Raw genomic sequence first — 27,048 nt, 5'->3', positions numbered from 1 at the left:
TATAATGCTTCTTAGAAGCAAAACCCACATAGTCCAAACAATCAGTCACATTAATTGGGCCAGGCCCATGCGATCCATCCAAATCTGCATCATTCTCTCCTTCTTCGAAAAGACTCGTCCTCGAGTCTACAACTTTAACGACTGAAACATCTAGCCGATCCTCAAGAACTACGCGATTTTGTTTTAAATCGTTTTTCATAACAACATGAACATCTTCACAACAGAAAATTTTAACATCGTCATGGTACATGTTGATGTTGAATTCATTTATTTCAGTACCATCCTCAACCTCACTCATATTCTTCCTCGTCATCTTTCTCAGTGTCAGTATCGTAAATGGGTACGGTGTCCTCAACCACACAAGGATTGGGAACATATTCCATGTTAAAAACTTGATCAACCGAATCAACAAAGTCATCCGGTTGAACCTCTCCGGAAACTTCGAGATTTTCAAGCTTCATCTCTATATTACGCAAGAGATTTTTCATGTCTTCTAACTCTTGAATCTTGCGATTCAGTCTCTCGAACTCAGGTTGTTTAGCCATGCATGGAATCTGATACCACATAATGCGGAATTGGGGATCGATGGCTAAATAAAACCAGATAGATAGTGATTAAACCTTCACGGTTGCTAACAAAACCTTCATGGTTTCTTAACAAAATACAAAAAGCAAATAGCTTTCTTATTTCATGTGAATATTCATAAACAAAAACTGAGTTTCCCAACTAACCAACTAAAACTTAAATACTGGAAAATAACCTTCAAATTAGGAATTTAACAACTAGATAAGGTCTAAACTTGAATTTTAAAAAAATATAAAAACTAGATATGGTTATGAATGGATTTCTTTTGCATGCTTCCCATGTGTTAATTCTTGCTTCCAACCATGTGCACGGTGAAGGTTAAAAAAATACTTCCAATTCATACGGCCCAAAACCCAATTAATAATACAATAAGCCCCCTGGATCATACGGATATGCATCATTCTCCCCTTCTTCAAAAAGACTCGTCCTCGAGTCTATAACATTAATGACGGACATCCTCGGACATTGTTTAAAGCGAACAAGCACCATCTCAATTACATCAACACAATTCAGAATATATGTACCCTTTTCGATTACCAGATTGCTATGAACATGTGGCCCAACCGAGACACCCATGTTTCCTGTCTCCACCCCCACTTCAACGTCCTTTTCATCACTATGCAGAATATATTTTGGACTTCCACAAATGACGGACTCATCTTCCTGTTTTTGACAGGCATCCAAAATCGCCAAAGTGAGGCATCCAAATCTGCATCAGAAAATATTTTTAAATTTTATAGGACATCGCTAAATTTAATTATAGGACTCCATATATTTTTTCGAATTTATAATTTTTCCTTTAATTTGTATGAGACTCACTAAATTTAGAAGCTCGGACCACATATTTTTTTCGATTTTATAGTTTTTTGAAGGTAAATAAATACTAAAATAGTATTTAAATATAATTAGTACTGAATTTTTTTTAAGACTCCATTCAGTTCCAATCCTAAAATCGCCACTGCTGCCATAAAGCGCGAATCACCATCTCGTTATTATATATATTCAAGAATCGATCCCCTTGATCAAAGCTAATTAAAATGATTGTTTGCCTACTATTATATTTAAGACGTATTAGTGTATATTACAATTAAGGTTTTTTTAATGTGTGACCTGTATGTAATGGGGGATGATTCTCACACACACTTTTTTGATCCTCACACACCAATTGAGTATTATTAGAAGAGCAAAAAGTTAAAATAGGTGTGTAAGGATCAAAAAAGTGTGTGTGAGAATCATCTCCCGTATGTAATGTATCTTAAGATGTAATTAATTAAGTCAAAATATATTAAAATATTAATATTAAAAAAAATATATATTTATATTCTCTTATTAATTTAATCAAATATTTACTTTTATTTGCATAAACTAATTAAAAGTTTTAATATTTAAGAAAATTATACATTTATTAAATATATCTTTTTTGTTTCTCATTAATTTAATCTAATATATATATATATATATATATATATATATATATATATATATATATATATATATATATATATATATATATATATATATATATATATATATATATATATATATATATATATATATATATATATGCATTTATTAATTAAAATTCTTATAATCATAAATTATATATTTATTATGTAGAACTTAGACCATCTCCAACGCGGCGTCAGCAAGTCCCAGTGACGGTGGCGGTGATGATGCCGGCTGACGCCGCTAACGAGGCGTCATCGGTGACTGTATGCGAGCATTAACCAAGATAGTGACTGTAGGGAAGATGACGTTTGATTATATATTATCCAATCAAATTTTATCCCAAAAATATTTATATTATTAATATATCTTTTTTTCACTCAGACCAACTTTGAATCATATTTTACCATATCACTCATAATCTTTTTACTATACAATGAAAACTTGACATTCTCCACTAGGGATGGCCGCCACACCATGATATTTGACACTTCACATTCAGTATGTCAAAACGCGCACTATCTGACTCTATGTCAGCGTCACTAGACTTCACAGTTGAAAATGTTCTTAATATATGTCACTAGGTCGTGACATACCCTATTTATAATTATTCAATTAGTATTTGAACTTGCGGGCATAGCCCAACAGTTCTCCTCATATACTTTGTGTCATGGGATAGAGAGAGGCAAGGTTTCAAAATTCGCTATTCGGAGATTAATCGGTCTGGACTTGAAAAAGATTAATCGGCAATTCGGAGGTTAATCGGATTGCACTGTATACATTGAAATATTAAATTTTACAAATTATATGTGTAAATATAGAAGAAAAAAAAATCATAAATAAAAAAATAAACTTTAACATAATTGTATAAAATTGTTCATTTTGCTCCAAAACTTATAAAGTTCTAGTTTAAATTCATGTTAAAATGGTAACCATTTTTGACTTTGACCGATTTTGGTTATCAAATTCGATTTTGACCCATCAATTGACGTTGACCGTTTAATTAAACGAATTTTTGAAAATCGGAACAGATTGCTCTTAAAAATGATTAATCGGCGATTAATCGGGTTTTTTACCACACTGGAGAGAGGTCATGGGTTCGATCCTTAGGGATGACATGATTTTCTTTAAAACAATTGAACACCAATAATAGCGGTATATATTGACCCTATAGGGAGGTTTTACCGGATTCGTTCACGGACCTCTACCTAGGAACACTGCCCGAATGGATATGTTCCCGGGTACCGTCGATCGGGTTAAGGTTTCCTCCCGAACGTGTGTGATACGTGCAAATGATGATGGTCGTTGAAATAAATGATCTAGTGATGTCAAAAAATTCGCCGTTCAATAAAAAAAATTTATGCAATTAGTATTTATTTATAATATTCAATTAGTATTAATATTAACTACAATCGTTTGTTTAAGTTGAAATCGGAACTCAATATTAAAGAAACAAAGAACTTAGTGAATTAGATCTCAATCTCTCTCTCTCTATATATATATATATCTCTCATGGAACCTTCAAAGGTGTTGGAGATAACGTCTTATGCATTACAAACCTCTCAAGTAGTAAAAGCTACTGTTTCATGTATTAGTGGTAGTAAAGATGATCAAAGTGACGTCAACAATGGAGTGTCATTGACATGGAAAGACTTATGGGTTATGGTTCGGGATACAAAAACGGGTGGAAGTCGTTCGATACTTGAGGGCGTTACTGGTTATGCCAGGCCCGGAGAAATTTTAGCGCTCATGGGACCCGGCCCTCGGGCTCGGGCAAATCCACACTACTTGATGCCTTAGCTGGTACGTACAGTTATTATATTTACTTATGTAATATGTGTTGGAAGCTAAACTTGATTTTGGGCCATGTGTTTGGATTTGGGCTTGCAAGTATACAAGTGTATTATATCAAGATTATAGTCCATTATCTACAAATTTCAATTAATATGTAGTAAGTGTGTAGAATAATCATGTAAAATATCTAAGTCTAGAAAATACTTAGAAAATATCTAGATATTAGTAGATAATGAAGTATTCTAGACTACTCCATTGAGTAGTATAAATAGAGGGATTCACCTCTCATTTGTAATCAAGCAAATCAAGTAATAAACAAAGCCTTCAAGATCAATCAAACATCTAAATCATCAATCATCTCTTCTACAATTAATATATACATAGCCTCCTATTTCTAACAAATTGGTATCAAGAGCTTGGTTCGACAAGATGATGGCCAACAATGTCATCACATTTCCTCGCCTCACAAAGGATAATTATGATCGATGGAGCATCCAAATGAAGACCTTCCTAGGTGGACAAGACTTATGGGAGATTGTGGAGGAAGGCTATGAGGAACCTGCAGAAAAAGGTCCTCTCAGCAAGGAGAAAAAATTAATGAAGACGAACGATCAAAAGGCTCTTTCCATCATCCAACAAAGTGTAGATGATGGAGCTTTTGAGAAAATTGCAAGTGCAACCACCGCCAAGAAAGCATGGGAGATCTTGGAGAATTCTCACAAGGGAGTTGATAAGGTGAAAAAGGTTCGACTACAAACACTACGAGGTGAGTTCGAATCCTTAAATAAGAAAGACTCTGAATCAATTTTCGATTATTTTACAAGAGTCTTGGCGGTTGTCAATCAATTAAAGAGGAATGGTGAAACTTTAAGTGATGTAAGAGTCATTGAGAAAATTCTTAGATCATTAGATTCAAAATTCGACTATATAGTCGTAGCCATTGAAGAATCTAAAGATCTAGAATCAATGACTATCGATGAACTCATAGGTTCACTACAAGCCCATGAAGAGAGGTTTAATAAGAAAAGTAAAGAGCCTTTGGAGCAAGCTTTACAAGCAAAACTCTCTTTCAAGGAAGAAAACAGTGAAAAGACTCATCAAACGAGTCAACGAGGTCGTGGTCAAGTACGTGGCCGAGGACGAGGGCAAGGATATATCAAACGTGGAGATTATAGTTCTTACAAAAATGAAGAAAGAAGTCAAGATTTTCACTCGACAAGAGGTCGCGGGAGAGGCTACACAAGTAGAAGGCCAAGGTATGACAATTCTCAAACCAAATGTTATAATTGTCATAAATTTAGCCACTATGCTTCGGAATGCGAGAAGTCAAACAATTACGTGCAAGAAAAAGCATATTTTACACAAGAAGATACTGAAGCCGTGGAAAACACTTTGCTACTAGCATGCAAAGGTGATGACAACAGAGAATCAAATTTGTGGTATCTCGACACCGGTGCAAGCAACCACATGTGCGGTGACAAAAGCATGTTTGTGGAGTTAGACGAGGTAATAAGTGGAAATATCACCTTCGGTGATTCCTCTAAAGTCCCGGTTAAAGGCAAAGGTAAGATCCTCATCCGCTTGAAGAATGGAAGACATCAATTTATCTCCAACGTATATTATGTACCCAATATGAAGACAAATATACTGAGTGTTGGACAACTCTTAGAGAAAGGCTATGATATTCACATAATAAATCGTAGTCTTTCTATAAGAGATCAAAGAGGAGGTTTGATTGCTAAAGTGTCAATGTCCACGAATAGGATGTTTTTGCTAAACGTTCAACATGATATTCCAAGATGTTTAAAAGCATGTTTCAAAGATAATTCGTGGCTTTGGCACATGAGATACGGGCACTTAAATTTTGGAGGCTTAAAATTATTATCAAGTAAAGGAATGGTGAAGGGTTTGCCTCCAATTAATCATCCGGATCAAATATGTGAGGGATGCCTTCTCGGAAAGCACTTCTGAAACAGTTTTCCAATAGAGGCTTCTAGTAGAGCGAAGAAACCTCTAGAACTTATTCACACGGATGTGTGTGGACCCATCAGTCCACCATCTTTCGGTAAAAATAGATATTTTCTTCTATTCATTGATGATTTTAGTCGAAAGACATGGGTCTATTTTCTAAAAGAAAAGTCGGAAGCTTTTGGAATGTTCAAGAAGTTTAAAGCGTTTGTAGAGAATCAAAGTGGTCTCACCATAAAGGCGATGAGATCCGATCGTGGAGGAGAGTTCACATCTAAGGAATTCAAGGAATTTTGCGACAACAGTGGCTTACGACGTCCTCTAACTCTTCCGTATTCACCTCAACAAAATGGTGTTGCGGAAAGGAAGAATATGACCATTCTTGATATGGCCCGAAATATGTTAAAAAGCAAAAGGATGCCTAAGGAGTTTTGGGCTGAGGCAGTGGACTGTGCGATCTATCTTGCAAATCGCTCGCCCACTAGAAGCGTCAAGAACAAAACGCCCATTGAAGCTTGGAGTGGAAGGAAGCCTGACATCTCACACCTAAGAGTGTTCGGAAGTGTGACATATGCTCATGTGTCAGACCAGAAGAGGACGAAGCTTGATGATAAAAGCGAGAAGCTTATATTCGTGGGCTATGACTCAAGTTCGAAGGGTTACAAGCTATACAATCCCAAGACCAGTAAATTAATCTCAAGTCGAGATGTGGTGTTCGATGAAGAAGCAACATGGGATTGGAATGTTCCCGAAGAGGATAACTATGATTTTCTCCCATATCCATTCGAGAGTACTATAAGGAATGAAGAATATCTAGAAGTTCAAGAACCTTCTAGTACACCATCTCCGCACTATCCACGTACTCCAACCACTACACCTAATGAAGTGACACCAACATCAGGAGGAGAATCAAGTAGGCTACAACATCACACAAGGAGCATTGAGGAGTTGTACGAGGTAACACAGCCTATAGAGGATCTAACATTGTTCTGCCTTCTTGCCGATTGTGAGCAAATAAGCTATGAAGACGCAACAAAAAGTCAAAAGTGGAAACATGCCACGGACGAGGAGATTCAAGCAATCCAGAGGAATGATACGTGGGATCTTGCTACTCTACCAAGAGGGCATAAGGCGATTGGTGTAAAGTGGATGTACAAGGCCAAGAAGAATTTCAAAGGTGAAGTCGAAAGATACAAGGCAAGGTTGGTGGCGAAGGGATATAGTCAACGAGCCGGCATAGAGTATGACGAGGTATTTGCTCCCGTCGCTCGTCTAGAAACTATAAGATTAATAATCTCACTTGCGGCTCAGCATAATTGGAAGATTTATCAAATGAATGTCAAATCCGCGTTCCTTAATGGCCACTTAGAAGAAGAAGTCTATATAGAACAACCTTTGGGATACATCGTGAAAGGCCAAGAGAATAAGGTGCTGAAATTGAAAAGGGCCTTATATGGATTGAAGCAAGCGCCTCGAGCATGGAATAGCAGGATAGACAAGTATTTCCAACAGAATGGCTTTACAAAATGCCCACATGAGCATGCTCTCTATACCAAAGTAAGCAAGGAAGGAGATGTTATGATTGTATGCCTATATGTGGATGACTTGATATTCACTGGTAGTAATCCCAAAATGTTCGAGGAGTTCAAGAAAGCAATGGTTCGGGAGTTCGAGATGACCGACATTGGACTTATGGCTTACTATCTTGGGATCGAGGTGAAACAAAAGAAAGGAGGAATATTTATATCCCAAGAAGGTTATGCGAAGGAGGTGCTGAAAAAGTTTAAGATGAATAATTGCAAGTCAATGAACACACCGGTGGATTGCAATCTCAAATTATCAAAAGATGATGAAGGACACTTGGTTGATCCAACACAATACAAGAGTTTGGTTGGAAGTCTGAGGTACCTAACCTGCACAAGGCCTGATATTCTCTACGGAGTTGGACTAGTAAGTCGATATATGGAAGCACCTACAATAAACCACTTGAAGGCAGCCAAGAGGATACTACGCTACATCAAAGGTACGATTGACTATGGTCTATTTTATTCGCCTTCTAATCACTTCAAGCTAGTTGGATACAGTGATAGTGATTGGGCTGGAGACATAGATGATCGTAAGAGTACGAGTGATTTCGTGTTCTATATGGGAGACACGACGTTCACATGGAGCTCGAAGAAGCAACCCATTGTGACTCTGTCAACGTGTGAAGCCGAGTTTGTTGCAGCAACATCGTGCACCTGTCATGCAATATGGCTCAGGAAGTTACTAAATGAGCTTAAGTTTTTTCAAAAGGAAGCTACATAGATATATGTGGATAACAAGTCTGCGATTGCTCTAGCAAAGAATCCAGTCTTCCATGATCGAAGCAAACACATCGATACGAAATACCATTACATCAGGGAGTGTGTTGCAAATAAAGTACGCGAAGTCATATGACCAAGTTGCTGATATTTTCACAAAGCCTCTAAAACACGAGACGCTTCAGAGATTACGGAATATGCTCGGAGTGACGAAATCAAGTTTAAAGGGGGCTGTTGGAAGCTAAACTTGATTTTGGGCCATGTGTTTGAATTTGGGCTTGCAAGTATACAAGTGTATTATATCAAGATTATAGTCCATTATCTAGAAATTTCAAGTAATATGTAGTAAGTGTGTAGAATAATCATGTAAAATATCTAAGTCTAGAAAATACTTAGAAAATATCTAGATATTAGTAGATAATGAAGTATTCTAGACTACTCCATTGAGTAGTATAAATGGAGGGATTCACCTCTCATTTGTAATCAAGCAAATCAAGTAATAAACAAAGCCTTCAAGATCAATCAAACATCTAAATCATCAATCCTCTCCTCTACAATTAATATATACATAGCCTCCTATTTCTAACAATATGTATATGTCATTACAGTCTACAACTGATTATATCGAAGGTACAAAATATTGAAGCTCGGTTAATATACAAGTGCAAAACTATTTTAAAAGTTTACTTCTAAAAGACTACTTGAAAACCAAATCCAAAAATCATATACTACATAACCTGACTTTGATCATCTCCTAATAACTTTCTTCTGGACCCGAACCTTTGTTGGTTTTAAACGGATCGTATATTTATATGATGGGTGATGATATTTACAGCAATGTTTTTGATAAATTCACTCGCTTTATGCATTAACTTATAATGTCAATGTATAATGGGAGTGTATTTATCATAAAACATTGTTGGATATATCACTACCCTTATATGATAATGATAGAGTGACTCAAAAAAAGATAGACAGAACTGCAATTAAAATTGCCTTTTCAGGTAATAGAAAATTACAATGAATTAAAACTGATATTGATCATCTGTTGGAGCTACTTCTTCTATAACATCTACTGCATATGTTACTAAAATAGGGGGGAGATTGAAAATTAAAGATAGTGGGAGAAGACACCGTGTCCATGTTGACTTCGTTCGATTAGCTGCGTGAAAATAGGAACTAATTAATTTTAACATGCAAAACGTTCTTTCAGCTGCTACTGGGCCACTTAAAATGACTGATTTGGTTGGACTGGGTCAAATTGGGCTATTAAAATATCTCACCCAGACCAACCCTAATTCCAGTTTAAACTCACAGCCTTCCCATATAATAGCCACCACTACAATTGGTGGTTACAGCCTTTGTAAATATTAACCTTAATCTTACACCTTTCCAGAAATTAACCTATTTCTTAAATGACATCTCTACAATTATTTCTCAACTATATTAACATTTCTATTATTCATAGACCTAGAAATTCTAAATTCTAAATTAAAACACCAAAAAAGACTAAAGCTAACATATGAGTAAGACGACTGATCAGACGTGATAAGGTTGTCGGATAAAGGCGTATTATAGAAGGTTGTGTGAAGGTAGCTCTCACCATAAAACAATGATATGTATTTTGTAGGGTCGTTTTAGGCCCAGCAGAATATATTACATATAAGCCCATTCGTTTCATAGTATTTTAAAACCAATTAGTGTTAGAGGCAGTCCCTACGCTTATAAGCATACATTTATTTCTTCCCATATCTGACGTGGGACTTTGGTTTGCACCCTTTAACTGATTATCTTCAACGATTGCCCCATTAATCGGTTTGTTCATGTACCCCGTTCATCACACATGTAACATTTAAGACGGTTGTTTTCCGAACACGTTCAACTCTTGACTCTTCTTGGACCACCGACCTCTTTCCCGGTCACGTCCACAGTCATCTCGGTTTGAACCTCTGCTGCCACAATAATTACACTCATGTGTCTTCTTCCTTTAGAGTGTGCCACTTGGCGCCGTCCACATATCTGGGTTACAAACGTAGCTCTGATAACATTTGTAGGAAAAAACTTAGTACTCAATTACCACAAATCATATGAATGATTAGTAATATGAAAGAATAAGTTAAAGGTTTTGGAGCAATTTTCATTTGTTTTATTTCACTGAAAACTCACGTAGATAAGGAAAAGGAATTAACAACAATAACAAAATATAAACTTTCTAAAAGATAGCTCAAATCCAGATTTTTATCTCCATGATCTGATTTATGCTCCATATTGCTTCTTAACGGTCACAATGTGCAGACTGACATTCTCCCCCTTAATTTTGTAGTACATCCTTTAGAACTTCAATTCCCAGGATAGTTCTCATCTCCTTGAATTTTACTCGTGGAAGTACTTATGTTAACATATGAGCCTTTTGTTTATCACCACTAACGTGCTCAACTTAGATAAGTTTCTCTTCTACACACTCTCGAATAAAACGGAACCTCATATCAATGCGTTCACTGCTTCCATGCATTAGCTGACCTGTTGTCGACTAAAAGCTTCACACAATCAGCCTTCGAGTTAGTTAAGTCTACGAGAAAATTCCTCAGCCACATAGCGTGACACGCAGCTGTAGCAGCAGCCATAAATTATACTTCACATGATGAGAGTGCTACATTTCTTTATTTAGTTTAGCACCAAGTAATCAGATTTCCAGGTAAATGCCATACTGGTTGTCCCCTTCCCATCAATGAGATCCATGCCATGGCTACTATCACCATAACCAAGATTGTCCCCATATCCACCTCTTCGATACGTTAAGCCATAACAAACTATACCCTTAACGTATCCTAAGATTTGGTTGACAACCCTGAAATGACTTTCTTTTGTCGCTTCCATGAACCTACTCATGACGCCTACTGGGTAGCTTAAAATCAGGCCTGGTATGAACAGGGTAACGAAGGCTCCAAACAATGCTCCTATATTTCTTTGCATCCACTACTTGGAGGATGAGGGCACGTGCCGATTTACTCTTCTCATCGACCTTCCGTCCTTTAATTGATTCAATGGATTCCCATAACTCTTGGGTATCCATTATATTATTGCTTCCATCCGAATGGTCCATGTTGTATAATCTGTTGGCGTAAGCAGGGACATTGTAGTGATGCTTCAACGCTTTCTTTTGTTGCAAAACTCGTTGAAATCGCCATTGGTCCTGTGTCGTATCTTGGGTATTCTTTTGGAAAACCGATTATCTCCAACATATTTCATTGGATAATACTTTATAATCAATATTGATCTTCAGTTAATCATAAAGTCAAAATTGTCTGTTTTTCTCTGTGCAACAAAACTTTTTCATTTTGACTAATTCTTGATATTTAGGGAGAGTCAACTCCAAAACAAGGCAAAGTGGTGATATTTTCGTATATGGATTGAAGAAAACCTTAGCATATGGAACGTCGGTATGATTTCAATGAACAAAACTACAAAATGTGCTAAATCATTTCGCATGGTGTCGAATATAAACTCTGACATTCGAAAACCTTATGTGCATATATAGGCTTATGTTACTCAAGATGAGACAATCCTCACAGCACTTACTGTCCGAAAAAGCGTCTACTATTCTGCACAACTCCAACTACCAGACTCTATGTCAAAAACCGAGAAGAAAGAGAGAGCTGAAATGACTATAAAAGAGATGGGCCTTCAAGATTCCATGGAAACTAGAACCAGGGGGGTGGGGAACTAAAGGCCTAAGTGGAGGCCAAAAGAGACGAGTTAGCATCTGTATCGAGATCCTAACTCATCCTAAACTTCTCTTCCTTGATGAACCAACAAGCGGCCTTGATAGTGCTGCTTCATACTACGTAATGAGTCGAATCGCAAAGATCGATCAACATGAAGAAAGGACCATCATTGCATCGATTCATCAGCCTTATAGTGAAGTGTTTGCGCTTTTTACTAATCTTTGTCTTCTTTCTTCTGGAAAACAGTTTATTTTTGGGGACACTAAATCCGCGAATGAGGTAATTAATCCTTATAATCTAGCCTTGTTCCTTAAAATAGGCTAATGTATGCACTTCTTTTAGCGCAGTTTTTTGCGATGAACGGCTTCCCTTGCCCCAGTTTCCATAATCCATCTGATCACTTTCTTAGAACAATCAACAAGGATTTCGATGAGGTCTGTTCTTTAGCGAAAATGTACTAATTTCGATGAGGTCTGTTCTTTAGCGAAAATGTACTAATTTAATTTGTGTATATGATAATAATACTAATACATTAATTAGGATCTTTTGACTCATATATGATTCAAACATTTAACTATTGAAATTCATAAGGATATTGAATATTGAACAAGGTTCACCCATGAGGAGGCCTAGAGAGGAAGTGATTAATACTTTAGTAGATTCATACAACTCATCTACTACCTTCCAAGAAGTTAGCAGTAGAATTGCAGAAATATTCCAGAGCCATAAGGTCAGATAAAATATTTATTTATGTTATCAATATATGACCTCTAGTTATATCTGAATTGAATAAAAGGGCTTCTGGCCTAGTGGTATCAAAGGAACTTATGAATTTGTGAGTTCGAGACATGCAGTGAACAAAAAGGGTGTGTGTGTTTGCTATTAAAAAAAAATTATTGCTGAATTGAGTGATCGGATAACTGTAAAATGAATAATTTATTTTTGTAAATCGATTTTATCAGGGAGGTTAGAGGGAAACACTCGAGGAAAAGAAAACCCATACTCGTTTCTCAACTCAATGTCTTGTACTCATGAGGCGATCTTTTGTGAACATGCATCACAATGTTGGCTACTACTGGCTGCGGCTTGGTATCTATCTGGCATTGTCATTCGGTCTCGGAACAATCTCCTATGATGTCAAACTAGTTACACATCAGTTCTGGTGAAAACACTACACTCATAACAAATATTCTCAAACAGTCAATCATGCATAAAAATATAATCATAACGCGCGTCCTTTACTTGGATCAGGCTAGAAGTTCGATGTTGATGTTTGTGTCCACATTCTTTACATTTATGGCCATCAGTGGGTTCCCATCGTTTGTGGAGGACATGAAAGCGTTCGAACATGAAAGATTAAACGGACATTATTCGATTGGGGCTTTTGTTATAGCCAACACATTATCTTCCACGCCATACTTATTACTAATATCCGTGATTCCAGGGGCAATAGCGTATTACATGACCAGACTACATGAAGGTTTAGATCACTTCGTGTACTACACAATAATGATCTTTTCTTGTATGATGCTAATCGATAGCCTGATGATGATTATCGCAAGTTTAGTACCCAATTATTTAATGGGAATTATTGTAGGTTCGGGAATTCAAGCCTTAATGGCTTTAAGCGGTAGGTATCAGCAGCCTTTCTCTACCCTATTAAATCCATGTTCTTCTTTTAAACATACGATCTTCATCTGCCTTTTCACAAAACACAATCAATCACCATGTCTGATACTCCAAAAATTCACCCAGCAATCACAGTTAATAACATTAAAAATTTCATACCTATTACTCTCAAAATGGATAAAAGCCAATATGCCTTCTGGTTCGGTTTATTTCAGATTCACTGCAAAGCATATGATGTCTTGGATCACATCATCCCACCCACCACTGATTCATCATCTACGAACACTCAAACAACTCCTCCAACCCAAACTGCTTCTTGGGAATGACTTGATGCTATCGTTCTCCAATGGATTTATGGGACTATTTCCCAAGATCTTCTTCGTACTGTGTTCAAAACTGATTCAACTGCTAGTCAAGCGTGGGATCGATTAAAGGGTATTTTTCAAGACAATAAAAATTCACGTGCTGTTTACCTGCAGCATCAATTTACCAACACCCGTCTTGAAAATTTTCCTGATGCTTCATCATATTGTCAAGAACTTAAAATTCTCGCTGATCAAATAGGCTCAGTCGGCCCGGCGATTGAAGAAGACCGATTAGTGTTGCCACTTGTTACGGACCTCAACGACAGCTATGCCTCCACCGCCGCAACAGCCCTTGTTTCTTCAACCGGAAATTCATCTCAACAACAACCTAATAATTCTTTAAATCGATCTGTTAACAATCGTGGTGGTCGTGGTTATTATCGGCGTAATAAGGGCAGGAATGCCTCTGGTAATCGAGGAAGAGGACGAACATCGGGTCAGTTTCACCCGGTTTATAATTCGGGTTCTTCTCATCCGGTTTTTAATTCAAGCAGCTCCTCTAATGGACCATGGGGTTATGCACCTTGGGCCTACAGCAATAACAATTGGGACTTGCCCCCATATCCTTTTCCAACTTATGCTTGGGCTCGTCCACCAACCAGCCTGGTCTAGTGGGCCCACGGCCCAATGCTAATTCTGCTAATTATGCCTCATCTGTTTCATCGCAACCTACTGATATTGAAGCAGCCATGCATACCATGAGTCTAAACCCACCTGACGAGAATTGGTATTTAGACACGGGCGCTACATCTCACTTGAAGAACAACCAAGGTAAATTTATGTTTTATTATCCGACATATTGCTCAAAACGTATTATTGTAGGTGATGGAAATGGTTTGCCAATTCAAGGATATGGTCATACTCTCATTCCTTCTTACTCTACTCGTCCACTACACTTAAACAATATTCTTTATTCCCCGCATTTAATTAAAAATTTAATCTGTGTTCGTCGTCTTTCTATTGACAATAATATTTTTATTGAATTTGATCCGTTTAGTTTTAATGTGAATGATTTTCCGAAGGGAACCCTAATAATGCAATGCAATAGCACCGGTGACCTTTACCCGTTTCATCCTTCATTGATGCAAGCTGTCTCATCTCATTCAGCGCTTTCAGTTTCGTCTTCAAATTTATGGCATCAACGTCTAGGTCATCAAAGTGTTGATATTTTTCGTTCTCTTAGCAATAAAAATTACATTCCTTGTAATCCTAGCAATAAAAATACTATTCGTCAAGCTTGTATTTTTGGCAAACATGTGCGTTTACCTTTTTATACATCGTCTAATATTACTCATGCTCCATTTGATATTATTCATAGCCATTTATGGACCTCACCAATTATTAGCAATGGTAGTCATCGTTATTACATGCTTCTACTTGATGACAAAACAAACTTTCTTTGGACATTTCCACTTTCACATAAATCACAAGTCTTTACTATCTTTGCTAATTTTCATACCTTAGTAAAAACACAATTCGGTATAAATATAAAATCTTTTCAATGTGACACTGGAACCGAATATAACAACACCAAATTTCATCAATTTTGCACCGACAATGGCATGATATTTCGATTCTCGTGTCCTTACACTTCATCTCAAAATGATAAAGCCGAAAGAAAAATAAGAGCAATTAATAATATAATTCGCACTATTCTATCTCAATCTTGTGTCCCTCCCAACTTTTGGCCTCACGCCCTTCAACACGCCACTTACTTACTAATTCTACCAAATAAACTCCTTAACAACCTATCTCCAACACAACTCTTATATCACCGCACCCCTACTTATGACCACCTCCGTGTCTTCAGTTATCTTTGCTACCCACTCATTCCCTCCACGAAAATTCACAAACTTCAACCTCGATCCACTCCATGCGTTTTCCTTGGTTTTCCTACCAATCATCGTGGCTATAAATGTTACGATGTCTTAACTAAGAAAGTCATTATATCCCGTCATGTAATATTCGATGAACAATCTTTTCCTTTCTCGTCTACTACCACAAATAACTCTACTTCATATACATCCTTCACTGACTCTTTCAATCCTATTTTTTATACACCACATGCGCATATCAATCCCATTACTCAGTGCACACCACATACCACTACTTTAGATTCAAATGGGCCATCTAGTCCAACTCCCTCCATGCAACCTTCTATCTCACGTTCACCAATTGATTCTATACCAACTCATTCACCTACTGACAATTCTCATGCTACCTCAATTAATATTCCTTCATCTTCCACTGCTACAAATAATACTACTCCCATTCCTACTGTTAATACTACTACTCAACCTACTGTTAATATTCCTACTTCATCTAACCCTTTTAATTCACCTACTGTTAATACTACTCAACCTACCCGCACCATGACAACTCGTAGTATGCAAGGTATTTATAAACCACGTGTCCCGTTCAATCTTTCCGTATCCACTTCACATCTTTCCCCACTCCCTTCAAATCCGAAACAAGCTTTGGCCGATCCTAATTGGTACCATGCCATGACCGACGAATACAAAGCACTTGTTGATAATAAAACATGGATTCTAGTACCTCGGGAACCACATATGCATGTCATTCGCTCTATGTGGATTTATAAACATAAATTTCGTTCTAATAGTTCTTTTGAGCGATACAAAGCTCGTTTGGTTGGTGATGGCAGGTCGCAACAATTAGAAGTAGATTGTACGGAGACTTTTAGTCCGGTTGTTAAGCTGGCGACGATTTGACTTGTTCTTTCACTCGCACTTGCACACTCGTGGCAAATACGACAACTAGATGTCAAAATTACTTTACGTGGACGACATTATTCTTGTTACATCTTCAGACGAGCTACGTGCCAATATTATGAACCATTTATCGGCTGAATTTGCCATGAAGGATCTCGGGTTCTTAAGTGATTTTTTGGGTACATCTGTACAACAAACACCAAATGGTTTATTCTTAAACCAATCTAAATATGCAAAAGAAATAATTGCCCGTGCATACATGACTTCGAGTAAGTCCACCAACACTCCAGTCGACGCAAAATCTAAATTAAGTTCTCATCTTGGTAATCCATATTCTGACCCGTCTCGTTATAGAAGTTTGACAGGTGCTGTTAAAAATAAAGTTAATAAGCAATCTTAACTTGTTTTATTCTTTCTTAACTTAGTCTGGTTAGTGCAGGACTTGTGTTGATAAGAACAAAGGACTGCTGTTGATATTATACAAAAGGTTTGGTGTCTAAAGTATGAAAGGATTTTACTTGCTGCCTAAGTTGTGCTGTTATTGATAAATTCAAGACTAGAAGGGCTAGAGTGAAACTTTGTTTCTGGAAATATATAAATAGAGATGGATGCCGTTGCTGATTGATAACTTTTCCAGATCTATTCAATCTCTCTCTCTCTCACTCGTTTATGTGCAGAAAACCCTAATTTGTATTCATAGTTTATCTCTGATTTTACATCTTGTAATCTCAGATTGATTCTTATTTGTAACAACACTTGTGTGTTGATTATTGTTTAATTCTCAGATTGTAATTGTTGGTGTTTCTCAGATTGAAGATTTTTTGGTGATTGTTCTTGATTAATGATTGAATCTGTGTTATTCTTCTTTGATTCATAGTTTTGTACATGGTATCAGAGCTATTGATTCATTGTTGATTCGGTTTGTTGATCCAGACGACGGTATCTTCATCTTTGGTGTTAGGGTTTGTTTCTGGTTATCATCTTAGATCTATATCTAAGATTCATCAAATCTGTGCGGGTTCGATTACGGATTGTGGTTTCTTGGAATTAATTCCTAATTTAAAAAAAATTAGGGTTTGAATTCTAGATCTGCTAAAGAAGGGTCTTCTTTCTTCCGCTGTCTTATCTGCTCGATCTTTGTCTTCAAAGGGGAGTCTCGTGTTTATTCGTGTTTTCATCCCTTTTTTAGACCAAAACACTGTGCCCAACTCTTGATCTGAATCCTTGAGATTCATGAAAACCTGATCAAGCACAGTTGTTTTTTGACCTATATTTTTTATGTTTTTTCTTTTGTACTAATCTTGCAGGGTGCTTGACTAGTAGTCAATTGCTGGAGATTTGTAAGTGTTCTTTTCTCTTACAGGTGTCTGACAAGCTTTTGATTGCTGTGTTTGTGCTTCTTGATTCTTGTTTCTTGTGTTTGCTTTTCGTGCTTATTTGTGTCTACTTGTCTTTGTGTTATTCTTGTTGTTATTTGTGACTACTGTTATTATGGCTGATTCTGATGATACTTTGATTAGCAAATTGGATTTTGGAAATCCATTATATTTGCATCCCAGTGACATTAGTAGTACTCCTCTGGTGAGTATGAAGTTGTTAGGTACAGAAAACTATAGAGTCTGGGCATCTGCTATGACTCTTGCTCTTGAAACAAAGAACAAATCTGGTTTCATAGATAAGACTTGTAAGAAGTCTGAGTCTAATTCTGTTTTAGCAAAGCAATGGGATAGATGTAATGCTGTTGTGTTATCTTGGATACTTGGTTCTGTGTCTGAGGAAGTCTATTTGGGTCATGTTTTTTCTAAAATTGCTTCAGATGTTTGGATAGAATTAAAAGAGACTTATGATAAAGTGGATGGGTCTGTTGTTTTTAACTTGCATAAAAAAATTAATTCACTAAATCAAAATGGTCTGTCTTTGTCTGAATATTATCATAAAATGAATTCATATTGGAAACAATATGAAGCTATGGTTCATTTACCTAAGTGTACTTGTGAAGCTGCTAAAGAACATTATGATCATGTGCAAATGACTCAATTATGGCAATTTTTAATGGGGTTAGATGATTCATATCAACAAGTTAGGAGTAATCTTTTAGTCATGGATCCTTTACCCACTGTTAAAACTGCTTATGCTACATTGTCAAGGGAAGAGTCTCATAGGAACTCAATCCAAAATTCTGTAAAAACTCAGGCATCTGCATTTATGGCTAAGCCTAATAATAATCAGTCTAACTCTACTCCTAGTGCAAGTAGCAATGCTACAAATTTTACTAGGAATAACAGAGGACCTAATCCAAACCTTAAGTGCACTAAATGTAATAAACTTGGTCATACCATTGATAGGTGTTTTGAGCTTATTGGTTATCCTCCTAGTTTTAATAGAAGGAATTCTAAAAACACTACTTCCACTTGGACTAATAATTCTGGTAACAAGTCTTTTTCTAGCAATTCTGTTGTGTCAGAAGCTTCAACTTCTCAAATCAATTTTCCATTTACTGAGGAACAAGTATCAAGGCTTATGTCTTTAATAAGTAATGACAGTTCAAATGGTGGTTTAAAGTCTAACATGGCAGGTATGCAAAGTAATTTTGTTAAAACTTCTTGGATCATAGACTCTGGGGCTAATCAACACTATATAACAAATTCTAAAAATCTTAAAAACATTGTTGATATTTCTGATTTAAATCTTATTGTTGAACATCCAAATGGAACAAAAGCTAACATTCAACAAATTGGTGATTATGTTTTAAGTTCTTATATAACTTTGTTTGATGTGCTGGTTGTTCCTGAGTATATGGTTAATCTCATGTCTGTTTATAGAGTTGCTAGAGGTAATAAAAAATTTTTGGGTTTTGATGAACAATATTGTTACATTCAGGACTTACCCAGCAAGGGGGTAATGGGAAAGACACTTGGGATTGGTAATGTGGAAGGTGGATTATATGTTCTTGATGATAAAACTATTTTTGGTAATTCTGCTTCTTGTAACAATATTAATTCTTGTTATTTGTCTAAACATACTTGGCATAATAGGTTAGGACACCCTACAGATTCTGTTCTTCAAATTTTAAAAAATGATTTAGGTTACAGTAATGATTTAGAGGTTCCTTGTGATATTTGTCATAAGGCTAAACAAACCAGGGAACCTTTTCCATTAAGTGAACATAAATCTTTAAGTATTGGTGATCTTATTCATTTAGATTTATGGGGTCCATATAAAATAACAAGTAGAGATGGCTATAGATTTTTCTTAACCATTGTTGATGATTATTCAAGGGCAGTTTGGGTTTATTTGTTAAAACATAAGTATGAAGCTAGTGAGAATATTGTTGATTTCTTTAAAATGTTCAAAACTCAATTTGGTAAAAATATTAAAGTTGTTAGAAGTGATAATGGAACTGAGTTTGTTAACAACTTTCTGAATGATTTTTTCAAAAACAATGGTGTTATTCATCAAACTTCTATTGCTTATACACCTCAACAAAATGGTATTGTTGAGAGAAAACATAGGCATTTACTAAATGTTTCTAGGGCACTTTTGTTTCAAGGGGGAGTTCCTCTTAGTTTGTGGTCTTATTGTGTTCTTACTGCTGTTCATCTTATTAATAGAACCCCTTCTTCTGTATTAAAAGGTAAAACACCTTATGAAATGATGTATGGTTTTGCTCCTAAGTTGGATTATTTGAGGGTGTTTGGTTGTCTTTCTTTTGCTACTAAACTTAATAATTCTGATAAGTTTAGTACTAGATCTGAAAAGTGTGTTTTCATTGGTTACTCTAATACTCAAAAAGGTTACAGACTGTATAGTCTTGATTCAAAGGCCATTTTTTATTCTAGGGATGTGAAATTTTATGAAAATGTTTTTCCTTTTAAAATGTCTTCTCAAAAAGATAGTGATGATTTACAAGATGTTACTCACTTAAACTTTTTTGATACAGATTCTGCTATTGGAGGAGGATTGTCTCATATACCCAATGATGATAATGTCCCTTCTGATATAAGTGATGGTACAGTCAACCCTAATCTTGGTAGCACTAGTGTTGATACTACATCTAATGATACTACATCTGGTGATACTACACCATGTAGCTCCACTAGAGTAACCAGTTTAGGGGATGATAGTGCAACACTTGATGAATCCTTGGTCCATAGTGACACAAGTGATAATTATAATAACTCTGAGGGTGACCCTGTTACTGTAGAACCTGAGTTTGAACCCAGGAGGTCTACAAGACAATCCTTCCTTCCTAAAAGATTTGATGACTATGTCTTAAATAGCAATTTAAGATATGGTATAGAAAAATACTTAAATTATTCACACCTTTCATCTGACAACTTGTGTTTTATTACATCTTTGAATAAAACCTTTGAACCAAAGACTTATAGTCAAGCTTGTGTTGATCCTAGATGGGTTGATGCTATGAACTCTGAGATGGAAGCATTAAATAGAAATCAAACATGGGTTATTACTGATCTACCTCCTGATAGGACACCTATTAGAAATAAATGGGTATATAAAATTAAATACAAGGCTAATGGTGAGGTAGAAAGGTATAAAGCTAGGTTAGTTGCTAAGGGGTTTAGTCAAACTGAGGGAATAGATTATAAAGAGACCTTCTCTCCTGTTGTTAAGATGGCTACTGTTAGATGTGTTATTACTGTTGCTATTCATAACAACTGGACTCTTTTCCAAATGGACATTAATAATGCTTTTTTATATGGTGAATTAGAAGAGGAAGTTTATATGTCTCTACCTCAGGGTTATTTTAACAAAGATGAAACAAAAGTGTGTAAACTTATTAAATCTCTTTATGGTTTGAAACAAGCACCAAGAAAATGGAATGAAAAATTGTGCAAATGCTTGTTTGATATTGGTTTTAAACAGTCTAAATGTGATTATTCTTTGTTTACTTTGAGTAAAGGTGATGTCTTTCTTGTGTTACTTGTTTATGTTGATGACATTGTGTTAACTGGTAATTCTGAAACTGAAATTAATTCTGTTAAAGCTTTGTTAAATTCTAAATTTCTTATTAAGGATCTTGGTAAACTAAGATTTTTTCTTGGAATTGAGGTTGTTGATACAAGTCATGGTTTATGTTTAACACAAAGGAAATATTGCATTGAATTATTACAAGAGTTTGGATTATTAAGTGCTAAACCTAATAATACTCCCATTGATGTTAATGTGTCTGCATATAGAGATAGTAATTCTGAAAATTTGTTAAAAGATATCTCTGTCTATCAAAGAATTGTTGGCAAACTTATTTATATTACTGTAACAAGGCCAGACATAAGTTTTGCTGTACATGTTCTTAGTCAGTTCATGCATTCTCCTTCTACATCTCATCTTAAACTTGCATTCAGAGTATTAAGATATTTGAAGAAGAATCCAGGTAAAGGTATTCATTTTACCAAAGGTATGCATCTTAAACTATCTGCATATGTAGACTCTGACTGGGGGAAAAATTTGTTGGCCAGAAAATCTATAACAGGTTTCTGTGTTTTTCTGGGAAACTGTTTGATTAATTGGAAAAGTAAAAAGCAACCAACAGTTTCTAGATCTTCTGCTGAAGCAGAATATAGAGCTATGGCTGCTTTGACCACTGAACTTATCTGGATTGTTAATCTGTTGACTGAATTGAAACTAACTAAGCTTTTACCTGTTGAAATGAATTGTGATAATATGCCTGCAATTCAAATTGCTGCCAATCCTGTGTATCATGAAAAAACTAAACATTTTGATATAGATTGGCATATTGTAAGAGATAAGGTTAGTAGTGGTTTTCTAAAAACTTCAAAGATAGATTCTAATGAAAATTTGTCTGACATTTTTACTAAAGGTCTTTCTTCCAGTCAACATGATTTTTTAAGTTCAAGGTTACATTTATTTGATCCATTTACAAGTTAAGATTGTGGGGGTGTGTTAAAAATAAAGTTAATAAGCAATCTTAACTTGTTTTATTCTTTCTTAACTTAGTCTGGTTAGTGCAGGACTTGTGTTGATAAGAACAAAGGACTGCTGTTGATATTATACAAAAGGTTTGGTGTCTAAAGTATGAAAGGATTTTACTTGCTGCCTAAGTTGTGCTGTTATTGATAAATTCAAGACTAGAAGGGCTAGAATGAAACTTTGTTTCTGGAAATATATAAATAGAGATGGATGCCGTTGTTGATTGATAACTTTTCCAGATCTATTCAATCTCTCTCTCTCTCACTCGTTTATGTGCAGAAAACCCTAATTTGTATTCATAGTTTATCTCTGATTTTACATCTTGTAATCTCAGATTGATTCTTATTTGTAACAACACTTGTGTGTTGATTATTGTTTAATTCTCAGATTGTAATTGTTGGTGTTTCTCAGATTGAAGATTTTTTGGTGATTGTTCTTGATTAATGATTGAATCTGTGTTATTCTTCTTTGATTCATAGTTTTGTACAGGTGCTCTACAATATCTAACTTTTACAAGACCCGACATCTCGTACTCCGTTCAACAAGTATGTCTACACATGCACAATCCTCATGATACTCATATGGTAGCACTAAAAAGGATATTCGTTATGTTCAAGGGACAATTGATTATGGGATACACATGCATAAATCTGACACAACTTCACTAATATCCTACACGGACGCGGATTGGGCCGGTTGTCCTGACACTCGTAGATCAACATCCGGATATCGTGTCTATCTTGGTGACAACTTAATCTCTTGGTCCTCTAAAAGACAACCCACTATTTCATGATCTAGTACCGAAGCCGAGTACAGGGGTGTCGCTAATGTGGTCTCGGAATCGTGTTGGCTTCGCAACTTATTACTTGAACTTCATCACCCTCTACACAAAGCCACCATAGTTTATTGTGACAATGTGAGTAGTATCTATCTTGCAAGCAATCCGATACAACACCAACGGACAAAACACATTGAGTTAGACATTCACTTTGTGCGAGAAAAGATAGCTCGTGGTCAAGTTCGTATTCTTCATGTCCCGTCACGGTACCAAATTGCGGACATATTCACTAAAGGACTACCACGGCTACTATTTGATGACTTTCGTTCCAGTCTCAACGTCCGTCCACCTCCCGATTCGACTGCGGAACCCTATTAGTCACGTATGTGTATTATTAGTATAGTGTACAAGTAACTAGTATGACTTAGTATAAGTCAAATATACAGAAAATATTGTATTCAAAATAGGAGATATACCTTCCATATTTATCTGTAGGTTAGTTACGGATCAACTTGTATAAATTGTATATGTGAATGAATGTACGGCAATCAAGCCTTTCCTATTATCTTTCACCTACGTCGCATTTCATAAGTATGCGTATCAAGGATTGTATAAGAATGAGTTTGAAGGAGAAGACTGAAGAGGATACATATTACGAAGGAGGGGTGTGAAAAATCTTATATGGAGATTATATCTTAAGAGAGAAATGGCAAGTTGAAATGGGTTACTCAAAGTGGGTTGATTTGGGATCATATTAGGAATGGTGGTGTTTTGTAGAATTTTGTTTTGGATTATAGTCATGATTAATGAAAAGGTCAAATCTGGTTTGAAGGGTTTGACTTTGCTTAAAACCAAGAAGCATACTGAGCAAGTTATGGTGAATCCTATTGCTACACCTTCCCAAAATTACAAGTAATAATTAAGTACTCCGTATATGATAATTAGTAGTAGTAGACTTATGTAGTTATGTAACTAATTTTCAAATTGGATTTGTATCACTTTCAATTGCATTTGTTATTGTAATATAAGTATTCAGGATACTTGAATAGGTTGGTTAATTAATCTTGTACAAGTACTAGTACTAATGTATAAAACTAAATGATACGAATCGGCCAGAGGTTTAGTATATAACGGTTAATATAAATATTGTAACATTCGAAAGTTGACTAGGTACATGTTTGGGACCTCAATTTCAGTCTCAGTCTTCTGATATGGGCTAATATTCTGGTAGAGCCCGACTACAAATATGGGTTAATGTGGTCTTTATTAAACGTACCTTTTTAATTCTTCCACTAGAAAAGCCACTAGCATCTTAAAAACCTAATGTACTCATGAATTTAACTATGGCAATGGACCAAGTATAAATCAACTAATTCAGTGATATCATATTTACATTTATATTCATTTAGTTTTTTAATCCATATTAATATATGTATTCATTCATTTAATTTAAATTCGTCTATTCAAATCCATACTAGTTAGATTAAAAGGATTAATATATATTCATCCATATCCATATCAATTTGTTCTACTTGCTATAATAAAAACCAGTGTTCTTCACATATGATCAAATGTTACAGTTCTTAATAGTTTATACAACTGAAAGTCACATTTCTTACTAATTTTTACAACCAAAAATCAATATATAGTTCTTTAAGTTTTCAAAAAGTTCAATTGCTCGTTGTTCACTTTATTAGTTACATTGGAATCGCATTTAAATCTCAAAAGTTGCAGGTCTTATAGACAAGCTTCATAGAAATAAATGTACGTAGTATATAATTTATTTTGGATAACCTTGTAAAAGACTTTTAATTGCAAACTTTCATTGTATTTTATATGTTCGACGGATAGAGAGATTGCTTCCTCCCCGAGGAAGCAATCTCTCTATCCGTCGAACATAGAGAGGGAGGACTTTTCCCACTCTTGGAGTGTTTCACTCGGGGTGAAGAAACGACTTTTCTTTATTCTAGGTTGGAGGAAGGACTGTCTACGTCTCACCTTCCCCATACTCCACACATGTGGAATTAAGTATTGATGTTGTTGTTGATAACTTTTTTTAAAGGCTTGACATAAATAAATTCTAGTAAAACCAACTCTAATGAAATGAATTAGAAAAAATTATAAACGAAAATATTTATTATTAGAGAAACTAAAAAGATAGAATAAAGATAAATATATTGAATAGAATAATATATATAATTAATAATACAAATTCTAGTGATATATCTATGCAAGGGAAATAATTCATGTGAAGCTGATTTTTTTTTTGAGGGAAAGAGGAAGTAACATTATTTATAGGTAATGTTATTATTTCATAATATACGTAAAAAAATAACTTTTACAAAAAAAAAATATCAAATCTATAATAAAAATAACATTACTTATGCTGAATATTTCGATGAATAAAATCTAATATTTTCGAAAACATTGCATGTAATAAATGTTATTGATTTTTTTCTTCAGAAAACATTACATTTAATGAATGTTATTGATTTTGTTGAAAACGTTAACATTTTTACTGTTAAATGATATTATTTTTTTATGAATATTGATATTTTTAGAGAAATTAAAAATTTCAGATGAATTTTCTCAAATTTTGCTTAAGGAATAACATTATATGCATGTAATTTATTAATTCTATTCTTCCCAAAATTTACTTCACTGTTGTTTAGACCATATATATATATATATATATATATATATATATATATATATATATATATATATATATATATATATATATATATATATATATATGGCAGGTTCAAACGATGTGACGACCCAGAAATTTCTGACCAAATTTAAACTTTATCTTTAAATGATTTAATGTTTTTGACACGATAAGCAAAGTCTGTAATGTTAAGTCTCAAGTTTTGGAACTATATTTATGTAATCAATTATTCTTTGACTGTTCTCGAAGATTCACGAACAATATATATATATATATATATATATATATATATATATATATATATATATATATATATATATATATATATATATATATATATATATATTTGATTTCAAGTTATTTAGTAAACGATAGTAACATTCGATTATTGATTCGATTGATATTTAGATAAGTTAACTAAAACGCTTAAGATGAACCAGTAAAACACTAATTTGCTACAGTATTTTTGAATTGCTACAGTACCCGAAAAGCTACAGTGTTTTCGAAAATCACTATTTGCTACAGCAAAAAACTTTGCTACAGTAACTTTGCTACAGTAAAACAGTATTTCAAAATGAAAATGTATATATGTATATGTATATACTACGAGACGATGATTTATAGAAGCAAATAACCAAAACACTTAATTGATTAAAGCTACACTTCGAGTGACATAGTTTATCAATGATTAAGTTTAATTTTTGATAAAGGTACACGTCGCGTAACGAAAAGTACTAGTTTTCTAAGCGTACGAAAATGCATTCGAGAAACCGGAAGCTGGACATAAGTCGAATGTAAACGTACAAGACATTGGAACCAAGATTACAAGTTAACTATGCACGAGAATATAATATAATATATAATTAATTAATTAAAATTATATATATTATATTAATCTAATATTATGTCGACGAGGAAAATAAAAAAAATCATGTGAGCTGGAAAAGGACCCCATGCGATCGCATGGGAATCCCTCTACCAAGCCATGCAATCGCATGGCACATGGATACAGCAAAAGTCCTATAAATGCTCCAGTTTTTGCCGAATGTTTTACACTCTTTCAATATCCCTGCTCTCTCTATATATAATTATATTATTAT

General features: G+C 35.0%; 1 pseudogene; it reads left to right on the top strand.

The window, feature by feature from the left end:
* Positions 1 to 3,543: 3,543 nt before the first annotated feature.
* Positions 3,544 to 24,193, top strand: LOC139850077 (ABC transporter G family member 1-like; annotated as a pseudogene).
* Positions 24,194 to 27,048: the final 2,855 nt, after the last annotated feature.

Source organism: Rutidosis leptorrhynchoides, chromosome 1 (genome assembly GCF_046630445.1).
Source record: "Rutidosis leptorrhynchoides isolate AG116_Rl617_1_P2 chromosome 1, CSIRO_AGI_Rlap_v1, whole genome shotgun sequence".
Lineage (NCBI taxonomy): Eukaryota > Viridiplantae > Streptophyta > Magnoliopsida > Asterales > Asteraceae > Rutidosis > Rutidosis leptorrhynchoides.
The sequence above is the reverse complement of the archived record's forward strand: the minus strand, read 5'-3'. Positions and strand labels throughout refer to the sequence as shown.